At 36.0% G+C, this 14,776-nt stretch overlaps 1 protein-coding gene across 1 annotated transcript in view; it reads left to right on the forward strand.

The window, feature by feature from the left end:
- The first annotated feature begins 8,643 nt into the window (after positions 1–8,643).
- Positions 8,644–14,776, forward strand: part of LOC148912576 (uncharacterized) — a 39,241-nt gene continuing 33,108 nt past the window's right edge. Inside the window, exons 1-2 of the mRNA XM_089027555.1 lie at positions 8,644–8,774; positions 10,447–10,580. The gene's annotated coding sequence lies outside the window, so the exon portion shown is untranslated. The remainder of the gene's footprint in view (positions 8,775–10,446; positions 10,581–14,776) is intronic.

A 14,776-nucleotide genomic window follows, 5' to 3' on the forward strand; every position in this document is an offset into this window, starting at 1 on the left:
TCAATGGTAATAACAGTTCTCAATTATGCTTAAACTCACGGCATCGTCTGACTGAGAAAGCTTAAATCTTCCACGAAAATATGACCTACGTCAACTATACTAATTAAATGTTTTTTTTTTAATCAATGTTAGCCAGTAATGTTTTTCGGATGGAGTTTTTCTGTAGCGTCACCAAGCTAACCGATCACTTGACAAACAATAGGGATTACACGATACGGTTCGTTCTGCTAAAATTTGTGTGACGCACGTTGTAATAATTTTCCTTTTCTCCTTTTTTTAAATAAAATATACCAGCAGATTATTATTGATTATTATTATTGGCAGTAAAAAAAATTTTTTTTGCACATTGATATACGCTGTCCACATAAAATTGAAGAAGTTGTTTTTTATTATATTTGCAAAGGTATTTTCGTTTTTTAATTGGATATTTCTGTTTATGTTACATTTCAAAGACTTGAAAATTTCAGAATTCGTTAATAAAGGAATGATTTAACAACACCTGGAAAACAGAATCCTAAAAGATAAAACACTGGAATGGTTTTCAAAGGAAAAAAAAAAAGATCTTTGGATGCTATTTTGAAATTCCCATACTTTAAATTACTCATGAAAAACTTTTTTTTGTCGATTAAAACTCTTCCTTTTGCATAATGTTGAGAATAATTTCTTTCCATTTATTTCTTTTACCACAAATAGATTGACTTCTCCACTTTTGGATGTACTAGAAGAGATGGCAGAAGACTTTCAGGATACACATGATTCAAGTGACGGGGATGAAAGCATGCTGGATGAAAAGGAATTTGAAGAGGGAAGAAGGTTAATAAATCAGTGCTTATCAGAAAAGGACTTGACAGATGAAGATAGTATTGCAGATAACGAAGAACAAGAGAATGACAGCATGGGGATGTATGATGTAGAAGAAGATACTTATGATATTGCTAGCAGTGATAGTGATGAAAGTCTTAGAAATGATAGTGACAAATAATTATTAGCAATTGTTGGACGAGACCGAGTATGATATGAAAACCCATGCATCAAGAGGAGCTTATCTACTTAAGTTTTGGGCTGAGTAAAAAATAACTCTTTGTGAGAGTAAGCATAACTTTTCATATCATACTCAGTCTGATAATTGCCCTATTTCACTATGATGTCACATCCAAACAATCTATTGTTTATATTATTAAAGATCATGGTCATCAGAGGGGATCAAATCAACACAAATTCACTGAAAATTGTTCTAAAACCCGTATCAATCCACAAAGAGAAGTAGAAAAGCCAGCAAAAGCTAAGAATATTAGTACATATTTTATCTGAAAACCAGGCCATTTTAGATTAAACTGTTTAACTAGGAGCAAATTTGTTGAATTTTCTATTGAATTTGGTGCTTTTATCCCCCACATAAACAAGCAGTGATGTCACAGTAAAATAGGGTAATTGTTTTATTTTTTTGATTACTATTTGCAAAGTTATTCAGTCACCTTTATTTTACCTCAGCATTAAAGTTCCTCATTAAAACTGCAAGTTATTGGCTATTCAGACTGTGGTAAATTGATGTGGTCAATTATCCAATACTCGTTTTACTCATTCAACAGTATGACATCATATATTTCAAAAAGTTAAAGATTATCAGTGGACAAATGATGTTTTTTCCTTGCTATAAAAACTATTGAAAACTAATTTAACTATGATACTGATCATTTGATCTGTTGAAAGAAATTTACTATTATGTAGTATTTGATAAAGATGTCAATAAAGGTATTTGAAGGAAGTCCCTTATTCTAGAAGTAAATTTTTTGTGTTGGTATAATATTTTTAATATTTCACACACAGATACTTTAGTTAGTGTGTGAAGTCACTCGATCTCAAGCATTGCAAGAACATTTTATGTCAATGATATAACCACTCCCCCCTTCACACCCACTGGTTTTAAGCACTTTGAAAATACTGCTTTTTGCAAACACCTTTATAAAGGCATCCTTCGCTAATGCACATAAGAATATCATGTAGCTCCTGGCATGTACACGAGGCCTGTAGCAGGGGTAAAAATATATATTATGACATTATCTGCATGTCTTGTTTTGAGTTTTCATCTTACACAAATGCCAACTATGTGAACTGTTTTTGAAAAAATAAGTCGCCTCTATCTATTTTAAGATTTTTAAAATTTAGCTGGATGTTTACTTAAAACAAAAAGCTGTGACTTAAAGAAAAGGAGGAGATCTAGAACACTAGGAAAAATCCATGGTTTAGGGATCATAAATTTGTCATAATTTAGCTGGGGGCGATATTTGAGCTTTAGAAAAATGTACTTATGTACCTTTGAATGTAGTGCCAAATAAAATACTAGCTTAACTTGTCCTGAGAGAGAAAATGAATGACTAACTAAGCAAGACATCAGTTTTTCAAATTACTATTGCTTATATCTAATGAAAACTAGATTACAATTGGAATGGTCAATTAGCTATATAAAAATAGATATATGAGATTTCAGGCAATGAAATGATAAGATAATGGTATGCATTTAGCTACTACCATTAGCATTAGTACCTCTGGTTACGCCCAAAACACTTTTTACCCCTTCGCTCAGTTTTTCTAGGATTATTCTCTAAAATCTTTTGATATATGTATTCTTTGTAGCTTTTTCTATACATTTAAGATTTTCACTCGTATTACTCTTTATTAGAATATCTGGCTTTCATAATAGTAATTGGATCATATTATCTTCAAATATTTGAAATATTCGGGCTTTCAAAAAACGGGGCGTTTTCATTCAAGTACCTCTTATAAATCAGAGGTTTTACATATTTGATATGACCAGGGAAAGAAAGTAAATAAACGATATTTCTAATATTACTGCCCTGATTATACATAAAGAAAGATTTTAGAGAGATATATATTGGTCGAGGCATAGCCAGGTGGATCCCCATATTAGTTTGACAATGTGATAAGGCAAACAATGATAATAAAAGGATATAGATATAGTCTTGAGCAGCGAAGAACGAAGACAGTCCAAGATAACAATCCTGCTTTTAAAAATGCGTCATCCCTACATCGGTTGCAGTTCGGAAATACCGAGATTTTGTTATTCAAGCTATGATTGGTTCCGTAATTTATCGATATTGAAGAACGTGAGTCGCTACTTGATTGGTTGCGAAGTTTATTCATTCATCAGTTTGGGCTTCCTTGGGGTGTTACTTACGGACTTACTTACTTTCTTACGCGACTCGATGGCATAGTGGCTTCGCCTCTCTAGGAGGCAGTAGCCACAAAAAGGTTTCGGGTATTTCAATCATTTCAAAGAACCACCAAAGCAAGCAAACGTTTAAACTAACAAGCAAACATTTAAACTAAGGAATTATTTGTAAGAAAATGAGAAAAAAGAAGCGAGTCTCAATGTTCGTCAATCCCATTTTCGCATTTTTCTAGTTTCCAAAGTCACTGATTGAGTTGTCGCAAAATGTGGCATTCATGGTACGTTGTGAAAGTCACGGATTGAGTCAATTGCAAAATGTGGCATTCAGAGTACGTTGTGAAAGTCACGGATTGAGTCAATTGCAAAATGTGGCATTTGCCTCACCTCAAATGACAGAACGTTACGGTTCCAGCCCTTTTTATATTGAGAGTAATACACACTTTTGTGTTTAATCTTAAAAACTAGCACAGTGTATTCGTTCACTGACACGGTGTAGTGATTCCTCTCTGGTTCAGTTTCCTAAAGGCGGGTGTTACACGGGACAACTTACAACGCCAATTTTTCGCGGAACGCTATTGCCCCATTTGTATCGATTATTTTCAACATGTTACACGGGAACAACTTTTCGCGCAACCTTTACTTTAGTATTCAGTCCACGCGCTGGCAACTCACTCACGGCTTGATTTTATCATTTTTCATCAACTCCAAAAGTTTTATCTTATCCGTTTCATTAGGTTTTAGACAATCTTTGCTGTTGCGGTTCTCTTAAACTTACTTAATTCTTCTACAGTCGGCGCCATTTTGATGTGCGTCAAATCGGCGCATGGACATGTTGCACATGATACACATGCATCGATTTGCTGAAAATTAGTCATCTTGCGTTGCAAGTTTTTGAAGCCAGATCAAAAACCTACAACCGGCCTGTTGCAGAGTGAAATACTGCGCGAAAAATCGTCCTCGGCGCTATGTCACATGCACGGCAACGATTTTCGGAGCAACAGTGTTGCAGTGCAAGAGCATTGCGCGAAAAATCGGCGTTGCAAGTTGGCCAGTCTAACACCACCTTCAGGATGCATAAATCAACTCGGTAAATTCTAAATTCGATCTTGTAGTTGGACGACAAATTGTCGTTACCTGTCAGCCCGCTCGGAGTGGCAAATTAACCAAATGTCTGCATGCAGAGAGTCTAATTTCAATCCCGGATGTTCAAAAAAAGCGCGACTAATAAGTCACAATTCGAGTGTATTGCAATATGTGGAATTAGGGAATTGGTCTCTACCAACGGTGGTCGGCTAGGAAAAAATCTGAACAAACTTTACTGACCCACCCTCTTGTTCGTTCATGATTACCTTTGAATTATACACAGAGATTGATGACAAACCCTTATTATTTGCCTCAGAAATTCATGACTCATGTGCCTCAGTTATACCATAATAAAATTATCTAGAAACTTAGATGAATATCCCCTATGTATTACACGATTCCACCCTTTTTTATCTTCACATGTAGTCCTTTACGCCGCGATTTATAATACAATTGTCCTTTATATAAATCACTCAATACGAGGCTGTGCTTGGAAAGTCACAGATTGAGTTATCGCAAAATATGACATTCACGTGGAAGTACTATAGGCTGTGCTTAGAAAGTCACAGATTGAGTTATAGCAAAATGTGACATTCACATGGAAGTATATAGGCTGTGCTTGGAAAGTCACAGATTGAGTTATCGCAAAATGTGAGATTCACATGGAAGTATATAGGCTGTGCTTGGAAAGTCATTCACACGAAAGTATGTTTGGAAAATTGCAATATGTCAATATGTGCTATTAACATGGGATAATAATTTCCGCTCTGCAGAATTGGAGTTTTCTTGTGTAAAATACGATATCATACTAGCGTGCGCTTTTCAGTGCCAATAAAGGCTAATATATACGAGTGCAACTATAAGACTGTATAACAAGGTTTGAAAATCTCTAAATAAGGTACACTTCCCGAAATCCTATCTTACCCCATACAAAAAATGTCCAATCAAAAGACAAACACAAAACTTATAGTAAATATGAATATACAAGTATCATAATAAACAATTTATTTTTTGCCATAAATATGCTTAAATAGCTTTCCAGGAGTAACTTCATCTATGGTATATGTTCTCTTTATTTCATCCTCATTAAAACTGGCGTCTTTGTATACCATATACACCTTTTTTCTCTGATTAAATATGGAGGTGTGTTTGCCATACACTCCCTTGTGTGATCTCATTTGTGATGTCCATTCACACAAGGGAGGGCAGTCTCCAGAACCTTCCTCCCACAAAGCCTTGACGTCATCAAGAGTTTTTACATTCCTTGGTATAAAGAGATTGTCCAGCCACTCTTTTAATGTTTGGTGGTTTTTGTGGTAGGTCAAATACATGTGGTATGTGGCATTGTCATATGAAAAAGAAGTTGAGGGCAGTGGCTGGGTATTATACGAGGCAGGCAGAACAGGTTGTGATGGTGGTGGTACAACGCTGGAGGATGGTGGGTGAGTATCGTACGAGGCAGACAGAACAGGTTGTGATGGTGGTGGTACAACGCTGGAGGATGGTGGGTGAGTATCGTACGAGGCAGGCAGAACAGGTTGTAATGGTGGTGGTACAATGCTGGAGGATGGTGGGTGAGTATCGTACGAGGCAGGCAGAACAGGTTGTGATGGTGGTGGTGGTACAACGCTGGAGAATGGTGGCTTAGTAAAAGTAGTTGAGGACAGTGGCCGTGGCTGAGAATTAGAAGGTCCAGGGAGAAAAGGTGGTGTCAGTATGATGCTGGAGGATGGTTGCTGTGGCTGAGAAGTGTTAGATGGAAGTATTGTAGATGGTGGAGAAGTGTGACTGGTAGTTGGAATAAAGATGGTGAAGGTGTTAATTCTGGTGTTGGCGATGAGTTACTATTACACATGGATACAAAAAGAGAGGACCAATATGAAATTTGGCGGGCAACGTTACAAGCAGAGTCATAGCTGGTGTGATCTGGTAAATTAGTTGGAAGATGTGAAGTGAACTGGTCTAGACGTGATGATATAGATGACAATGAGTTCAGAATTTCTATGTCACTAGTTGATGATGATGACGACGGCAGCAACGGTGGAGGTGGACAGCGGTTTCCAATGACTTCACCCCTTAAAGAAGATGCAATCTTTTTGAAATCATCAACTAAAGACACCACTGATGGGGTTTTATCTTCATTGAAGATCACTCTTATCTCTTCACTATTTGAAATACTCTTCAATGCGTCTGTGAATTCTGCATCCTAAATAAAGAAGAAGGGGAAAACCAAACATCAAAAACATAAAGTACAGGATAATTTTTAAATTTGCAACTGGTTCTTTTGATGAGAATAATGTATATGTATGTCTCAATGTCAATATTCAAATGTAATTATATTATAAATATGTTACAATGAAACTGAAAGTTTGACCTCTTTTATTTTAAATAAATTGTCAAATTCTCATTTCAATGCTTTTTAAGTTACCAAAAAAAAAAATTTTCAAAACAGTGAGTGCAAATTTTTTGCATCATTCAGTTTGCTCCATATTAAGATTGTTAAGATTGCACTGAAACTTTCTAAAATTATGTGTAATTAATTTGTATAAATTATAAAATTAAAAAAAAAATTTAAATGGGATTTTTGCTTGAAAATATCACAAAATCTAAAAATTTAAATCCTTAATACAACTCCTGAGGTCAAAAAGATTTTAAGTCCTTCAAAATTTATTCTTAGGGTAAGGCACATTTTACTTTTTTGCTCTTACAATAATATTGTATTTGTTGTCATTTGTTCTAATGAGCCTGTTGCGTTATGCAAATATAAACGGTCTAAAAAATTCACATATTGGCAGCGATACAAGTGGAACAAGCATCGATGAACTGTATGCTAAATAGAATTAGCTGATTGTACCCCTTTCTTTGGCAACTTACAAAATTTTTACATTCTCCCTAATTGAATGAGTCAAGTCAATAAAACAGATGAAGTTGGGTGAACAGGGATGTGGGTGCATGCCTTGCGTATTCCTCACACAAAATAAGCATTAATATAAAGCAGCTTAAAGATAAAGCAAAAATCTCTGCGAACAAACCTATAGATCATCAAAGAAATTGAAATACAGATATATGTATTACAACAAAAATTCTTATATTAAAAATAAATAAATAAGCTTGCCATCGGCTTCCATGAAGGAAGGGGGTACTTAGATATGAACTTGGTAAGGATCAGGGTGAATTTCCAAATAACTCCCAAGTATACAGGACAAAATCATTTGGTATGCCCATTTGTTCATGTCAAAAATTGCTTTTATATTCACAATTTGTTTTGCTCTTCTAAGTCTACAGAAAGCAATATCTCTTGTTCAAAACACCCTATGAAAAAGTCGTCTATAATGTTTATGTTGAGTTTAAAGGTCATTATTACTAATCTACCACCCCTGTGTACTAGGGCAAGTATTTTTCTAGCTAACTCCCTACTTTCTCCCACACACACATATTATATATATATATATATAGCCATTTGCAAAAACTATGGCCGTTTCAAATATAAATACGAGTATATCGAAAGTATATCAGTCAGGGCTGGATATCTTTCACAATGTTTTTTTCAGAAAGCCCTAGTGATAGACAACTTGACAAAAATATCAGGGAGGCTATCCCATAATTTTTGATATGCTTTTGATATACTTGTATTTATATTGGAAGCGGCCATAATTTTTGCAAATGGCTTTATGTATATATATGTAAATAAAAAGAGAAAACAGGCAAATTCTAACTGTTCCTAAAAACATGTATGTTTCGGCCATTCGCCCTTCTTCAAGAAAGTCAAGAAAAGTAATAAAGATATGCACAAGATAAAAAGTAAAAATGTAATTATATATATGAATCAATAATATTATAGAACTAGTCTTCAAAGTACCTCGTTTTCGCTGCCACTACTAGAGTACTCATCTAAACTACTTGAATCAGGTTCAGAATGCTGTAAACAAAGAATAGCAATTAGTTAAGGGTTTGACAAAAATACAGAAATGCTTTGCACAGACACTTACCCCACTCTCGCCATTTTGGTGTTCAGATTCATCCGAAGCATAGTCCTAAATATTAGACAGAATAAATACAAACTCCAGATCAGTAAAGCTCATCTCCAAACTATGACTGATTTAATATACAGCGTATATGCTAGTTGTTAGACTGAAAATAAGAGCAGTGTTTTCTTTGCTTTACGTGTCACCGGCCTATCGTTTAAAATGAATATATTACTGTTAAGGTAAGATTTTTAACGTCAAGATTTGAACTGTAAATTATGTTTCCCGGACACAACTCGAAACCAAAAAAAAATTACTTCTTTTCTCCGACTTCCATATATGGGCCGTAGGAATCCTACGAATCCTACGCGTGACGTCACTCTCCTACAAAGCACGCGAGTGGAGCGGACGCTCAGTCTAGCTATAACTGATCGGTAGAGTCTTGTCAGTTTTCTGTCAGCTTGGTAGTTTACAACGGCGTTTTCACGTTTTCGATCTGTAAGATACCCAGGAAAATGGCTTCAAACGAAAGAATTGTAAGTGTTATGCCAATGAGAAGCGAGAGAGTGATGTAGGACAACGGAAAACTCACAGAATAATAATAGTTAAAGTCAATTCACGTATTAGACGGTAAACTCCGTTCATAAACAATTCTTTATTCCGTTTTACAAAGGCTAACAATGCTATAGAGCCGATCAAGTATCGAATCAACACTTTCAAAGCTACCAGGGTGAATCCTTTTAAAAATAGTAATAACTATTAAAAATCATTAATACAAGAGCTGCCGTTATGTATACATCGAGGGTTTTGGCGAAACGATTCAAGCTTTAAAAATCTTTTTAAAATACAGGCTGCGGATGGTTTGGACAATCGGTTCTTTTTCGATAAGTATTCGATTTCTCGTCGACACTAAGGGTTTCTTTCTAAAAATAAATCATCAAGCGTGTGAGCTATAAATATGTATATCAAGGCAAGGGCACTAGGACACCGAATGTGGTTGGATTTCTATAGGTTTTTGTTTTTTCCTTTCGATTATTTGAATTAAATTAACGTTATACTTGTTTACTTATCTTGTGTCCGTGTTCCTTCGTTTGCTGTTGTAATGCAGACGTTTTCATTCCAAAGGTCAAACGGTTTGAATAGCCTATGAGCGTTACTTCTTTATATCTTTCTACAGATAATTTATTTGATTATTGAATGTAATATAAATTTACTCCAAATATTTAACTTTTATTTAGCAGTTCGAACAAGTATGATTATAAAAATGAGCTTAAATTTGTGTTGTTGAGAGATGTTATTGTATAAAGACCTAGACTTTCACTTTAAAAAGCTAAAAAATATTGAAAAACATTTACAAACGCCAATTTACTGACAAGAAATTCATCATTTTGTTTTTTACATTGCTTTTTGCATTATTTTCTATTTTGTCTCAGTTGTTCTTGTCAAGTTTTACTGAATGTAAACTTCGTCTCGTTCTGTAAAAGACGTAAGTAAAGTAAGCATATTTTCTCAGTGCTCACATTAACCAGTTTTCAAGTCTGTTTTTTGGTCTTGATTTGCCCTAAATCTCCAGATTTTCGAATTCAATGAAAGACATCCGAGGTATATTTCACTAATCTTGATATTGTATTGGATTATCTGTAGTTATCTTTCGTTTGAAGTAAGTAATTTTTGCCCTAGCGCCCTTGCCCTGTGACTTCCGTATCGAGAGCTCCGCTTTTAGGCAGTGCCTAAATATATATCTTATATTTTTACTCACTAGAGTGCGTTCAGTCAAACTGTTGAATAGTGTACGTCACCTAAATTAGATAAGTTAGTTACTTTTTTAGGTGACGTCAACTAAATTTGAAACTAAGGGGGAAAACGATGATACAAATGAATGCCTATTCACTCATTCTCTGGTAAAACAACCCCCCGGATTAGCATGACCATTATTTGGCGCACTATTCAACAGTTTGACTGAATGCACTCTACCTCGCTTCTCATTGGCCGAGAGCCTACAATAAAACCCCGATGTCATGTCATGAACTCGACAGGATAAATCTATTCTGCAAATCAAATCGCCATGTTTAAACCAAAATACTTCATTTCTTTTGCCCGTTTTCGATATTCCGGTTGAATGATCGAACACGAAATAATCTGAATATCTCAAGGCTAGCTCCGGGGATCAATTCAAAACAATGATGCTATTCTATTATTGTTTCCCAGAGCCTCCACTCAAAATGTTTGATACTTGACGACTCAACCAAATTAAATTGACGAAGTTGGCTATTGCGACATCATATGCCAAACATTATACTGTGTTTGTGTCGAGAAAAAAGCACAAGGGAATTTACTTCCAGGTAAGAAATCCATTTATTAGCGATAGTTTAGTTTGAATATCAAAGTTCTAATGATTTAGATTTTGCTCAGGATGAGATAACAACACATCCTCTACGTATTTCCGCCTTGATGTTTACCTTATACTTCTCAATTATAGTTATAAAATAGCCATTTTTTCTGCTTCACTAAACCCTTTAGGTAGTAGTATGTTGCGAATGAGAAATGGTGAGTCACTTTTCTGTATTGGTGTAAACCTATAACAAGCACAAAGGTTAGTTGTGCCTACTTTCACAAAACATCTAATTCGTCCAAAGAGGGTCTGTTCATTGAGGTTGTATTCTATAACAGAACAGTCGGGTTTTTTTTATACGGTCAAGCCGATATAACATAGAATAAACCTCTGTCCATCCTTATTTTCAAATATGGAAAAAATTTCTACATTTGTCCGTTCTTTTTTGAGAAAATTAGCAAGGAGATACATTCTGACTAGAGTTAAAATGTTATCTGATTCAGACGATTGTTTATTGTATTTTCTTGACAAGTAACCTTCTTCAATTTTAATAGCAGCTTTGCTTCTTCCACTATTATAGTTAGACAGTTTTTTCAATGTACTTTTCACTTCGTTTGGCAATGTGTTGTCTGCCATGGTCCGTTTTGTAAAATGCGTCAAGCCATAGCACAAGCCAAGAGCACATCCTATTTGTTCCATTGCGTGATGTGTGCCATGGACAAGAGGTTTGAGATAAGCATTCATGCTTTCAAAAGCAAAGCAGCTGTATGCCCACAAAGACCCCCTTCTTTTCATATAGTTTGCTAAATGTTGCAAAAGATGGATATTCATGGTGCAATTTGTTTTCTCATAAAGAATTGTCACCAAAAAAACAAAATCTTGCAACATTGCATCAGCTTGTTGTAATTGAAGTTGACTGATGGAATCAGAGGTCAAGATGGCCAACGCTCCTACTAGAAGTGACCAATGCATTATAAGTATAAAGGATGCAAAGTTGAATACATTACTGGTATTGAGTAGTGCAATAGCCAGTTTTTCAGTTCTGTAGCTTTCCAGTGTGATACCTCACTCAATGATCTTGGATTTCGTCCAACAATATCAGGAGGCTTGATTGCTATAAGCCTTTCCGAGAGAATCTTTATTGTATTTGTACCACCAATACAATATCACTTGGTTTTGTTGTTTATTATTAACAGATTCATGACATACTTCACGGATCCAAGTGCTACACAATGCATCCAATCAATAGCAAATGAAAGAGCTAAATCAAAACTGTAATTCAGCCTTGCAAAAACAGAGTGGCCCCTAAGTAGTATAGGGGATGGGGGTTCCAGCGCAACGACCACCGGAGGATTACCCGTCTAAAGTGAATTCCTCGATTCGTACCGCGATTACCCGCATCCCGTGTTTATGTAGTTAAATATGTTAGTCTATATATGGAGTGCGAAGAATGTAAAGAGTTTGCTTATGATTTCTGTGTAAAGTGCTTGAAACCCAAGTTTGTACCTACTAAGCCAAATAAGTATATTTGTTGTGGTAAGAAAATGCAAATAGAAGACGACACGTCAGCACAGTGTTACGAGTGTGGTAAGAATATTCGTAATGCCGTACCAAATGCTACCAAAGAGCAATGTTACGCTAATGGAGGTCGTAAGAAAACACCTTATAAGAGAATAAAATACTTTAGGGACTGGATGAGTCATATCCAAGGTTATCGACCGGTATATTTAAACAACGAAGTAAGGAAGAAAATCATAGACCACTTAGAAGAGCCAACCCCACAAAGTCTACGGAAAACGCTGAAAAAATTAAAACTAGGGAAATAATAATAATAATAATAATATTTATTTATAAAGCGCAAATGCGAATCTGTTCTAAGCGCTAGTAAACAAACGACAAAGACAACGACAAAATAAAATTATTTACAAAGAATATGCTAATTTGAAGAGATAAGTTTTAAGTTCAGTTTTGAATGAGGCAAGACTTGATGCATTTCGGAGAGATATTGGAAGTGAGTTCCAGAGTTCAGGAGCAGCCACAGAGAAGGAGCGATGACCATAAGATTTAAGATTATAAGAATGTGCTGATAGAAGAACTTGTGATGCAGAACGAAGATTACGGTTCGGTTTATACACTGAAATGAGTTCCCGGATATAGATAGGAGATTGGCCATGAAGAGCTTTAAAAGTAAGTAATAGGATTTTATATTTGATTCTAGATTCAATTGGTAGCCAATGCAGATTAACGAGGATAGGTGTAATGTGGTCATGTTTATGGGAAAGAGTGATTATTCTGGCAGCAGCATTCTGTACAGATTGTAGTTTATCTAAGAGTTTGTTTGGTAAGCCAAAGAGCAGAGAGTTACAGTTGTCGAGTTTGGAGGATATGAACGCGTGGACGAGAGTTTCAGTTGTTTTCAAAGAGATGTATTTTCTTATTTTAGCAATGTTTCTGAGATGATAAAAAGAAGACTTGCAAATATTATTCACATGACGAACCAAAGTAAGATGCGTATCAAATATGACACCAATGTTCCGAGCATGCATTGAGGGCATTATCACATCAGAACCAAATTGAAGAGAAGGAAGAGTTAACTGTGGGCTGTGCTTTGAAGAAAATAACAGGAATTCAGTTTTGCCTTTATTTAGTTTCAATTTATTTGTAGTCATCCAAGCATCAATATCAGATAGACAGTTTTCAATCAGATTCATGGAATCATTAAGGGACAAATCATCATTACAGGAGAAAGGAATATATAATTGAGTGTCATCAGCATAAAGGTGGAAAGACATTCTGTGTATTCGGAGGATATCAGCTACTGGAGAAGTATAAAGGAGATACAACAAAGGACCAAGTACAGGACCTTGAGGTACGCCACAATCAAGTTGAAGGGCTTCAGAAGAAAAATCATCAATGGAAACGAATTGAAAGCGATCAGTGAGGTAGGACTTGGACCATTGAAGAGCTATGCCAGAAATGCCAAATTTTGTATGGAGACGATCTAGAAGAATTTGATGATCAACTGTGTCAAATGCAGCAGATAGGTCCAAGAGTAGCATGGCAACACAAGAACGATTGTCAATGGAGTGGAGGATATCATTTTGTACTCGAAGAAGAGCAGTTTCACAGCTATGAAATGTTTTGTATGCAGACTGCAATGGTTCATGGAGATTGTTCAGAGACAGATAATCATTTAGCTGAAGGGAAACGACTTTTCCAATAATCTTGGAGATATTCTTTAAATTAGAGATAGGGCGATAATTTCCAAAAATTTCATGATCAAGAGATGGTTTTTTCAGTAACGGTTTTAAAACAGCAACTTTAAGAGAAGATGGAACAACACCAGTTTGAAGTGACAGGTTAACGATTTCACATATAGTAGGCAGTAATGCACCAAAATGTCCAAGTAGGAGACTTGCAGGAAAAGGATCAAGACTACAGGATTTAGATGACATCTTTTTCGCAATGGCTGATAATTCATCAATAGAGATAGGCGAAAATGAATCAATTTTACAATCCAGTTTAGGTGAATCCAGATAAGAGAAATCATTTGAAAGATGTGACGTAGGAACGAAGCCATTTCTGATGTTAACGATTTTGTTTTTTTTTTTGTTTTTTTTTTTTTTATATTACAAAGCTATTCCCTATCTTTTGTCTGAAATTACCGGTAAGTCTATTCCCGAGGTTTCTGATATGAGCAGAGCCGAGTGGATGTTTCGTCGGCTGGATAAGGATATTCCTTATTACCCTGACGTAATCTACGAAATATTTCACGAAATAGACCCCAACCACCCCCTCTTGGGATGGATTCCGAGAAAATAAAAATGCAAAACTGGCGTTTATTTTGCCAGAAACCCCACTGGGGAATGCATCGCGCAGAACACCAAGCTATCCCCAGTGGGGTTTTTTGCATTTTGGGCTTACGGGGCTTATTTCATCCCGCGCCAGAGGCCCTCTAGTACATACACATATATCTTTCTTACGACCCACCAGAGGGTGAACTCCGGACAGCGTCCCGAGACACCCCCTGACTTTTCCAACTTTTCCTCGCGAAACCCCCCATCGCGGGGTTGAATCGCACTTTCTTTCTTTTCCACCCCTCCCCCCACGGTTGCTGTGAGTGGGGGAGGCTTTTTTTTTCACTCACAGCAACCGGTCCAAATGCGTCTACAGCGAGGCTTGAACTCGGGGCTTTAGGCCTCCCCA

The sequence above is a fragment of the Actinia tenebrosa genome, unplaced genomic scaffold (genome assembly GCF_029948245.1).
Source record: "Actinia tenebrosa isolate PJP-AT-01 unplaced genomic scaffold, QUT_ActTen_1.0 PGA_scaffold11__36_contigs__length_13525064, whole genome shotgun sequence".
NCBI classification, from domain to species: domain Eukaryota; kingdom Metazoa; phylum Cnidaria; class Anthozoa; order Actiniaria; family Actiniidae; genus Actinia; species Actinia tenebrosa.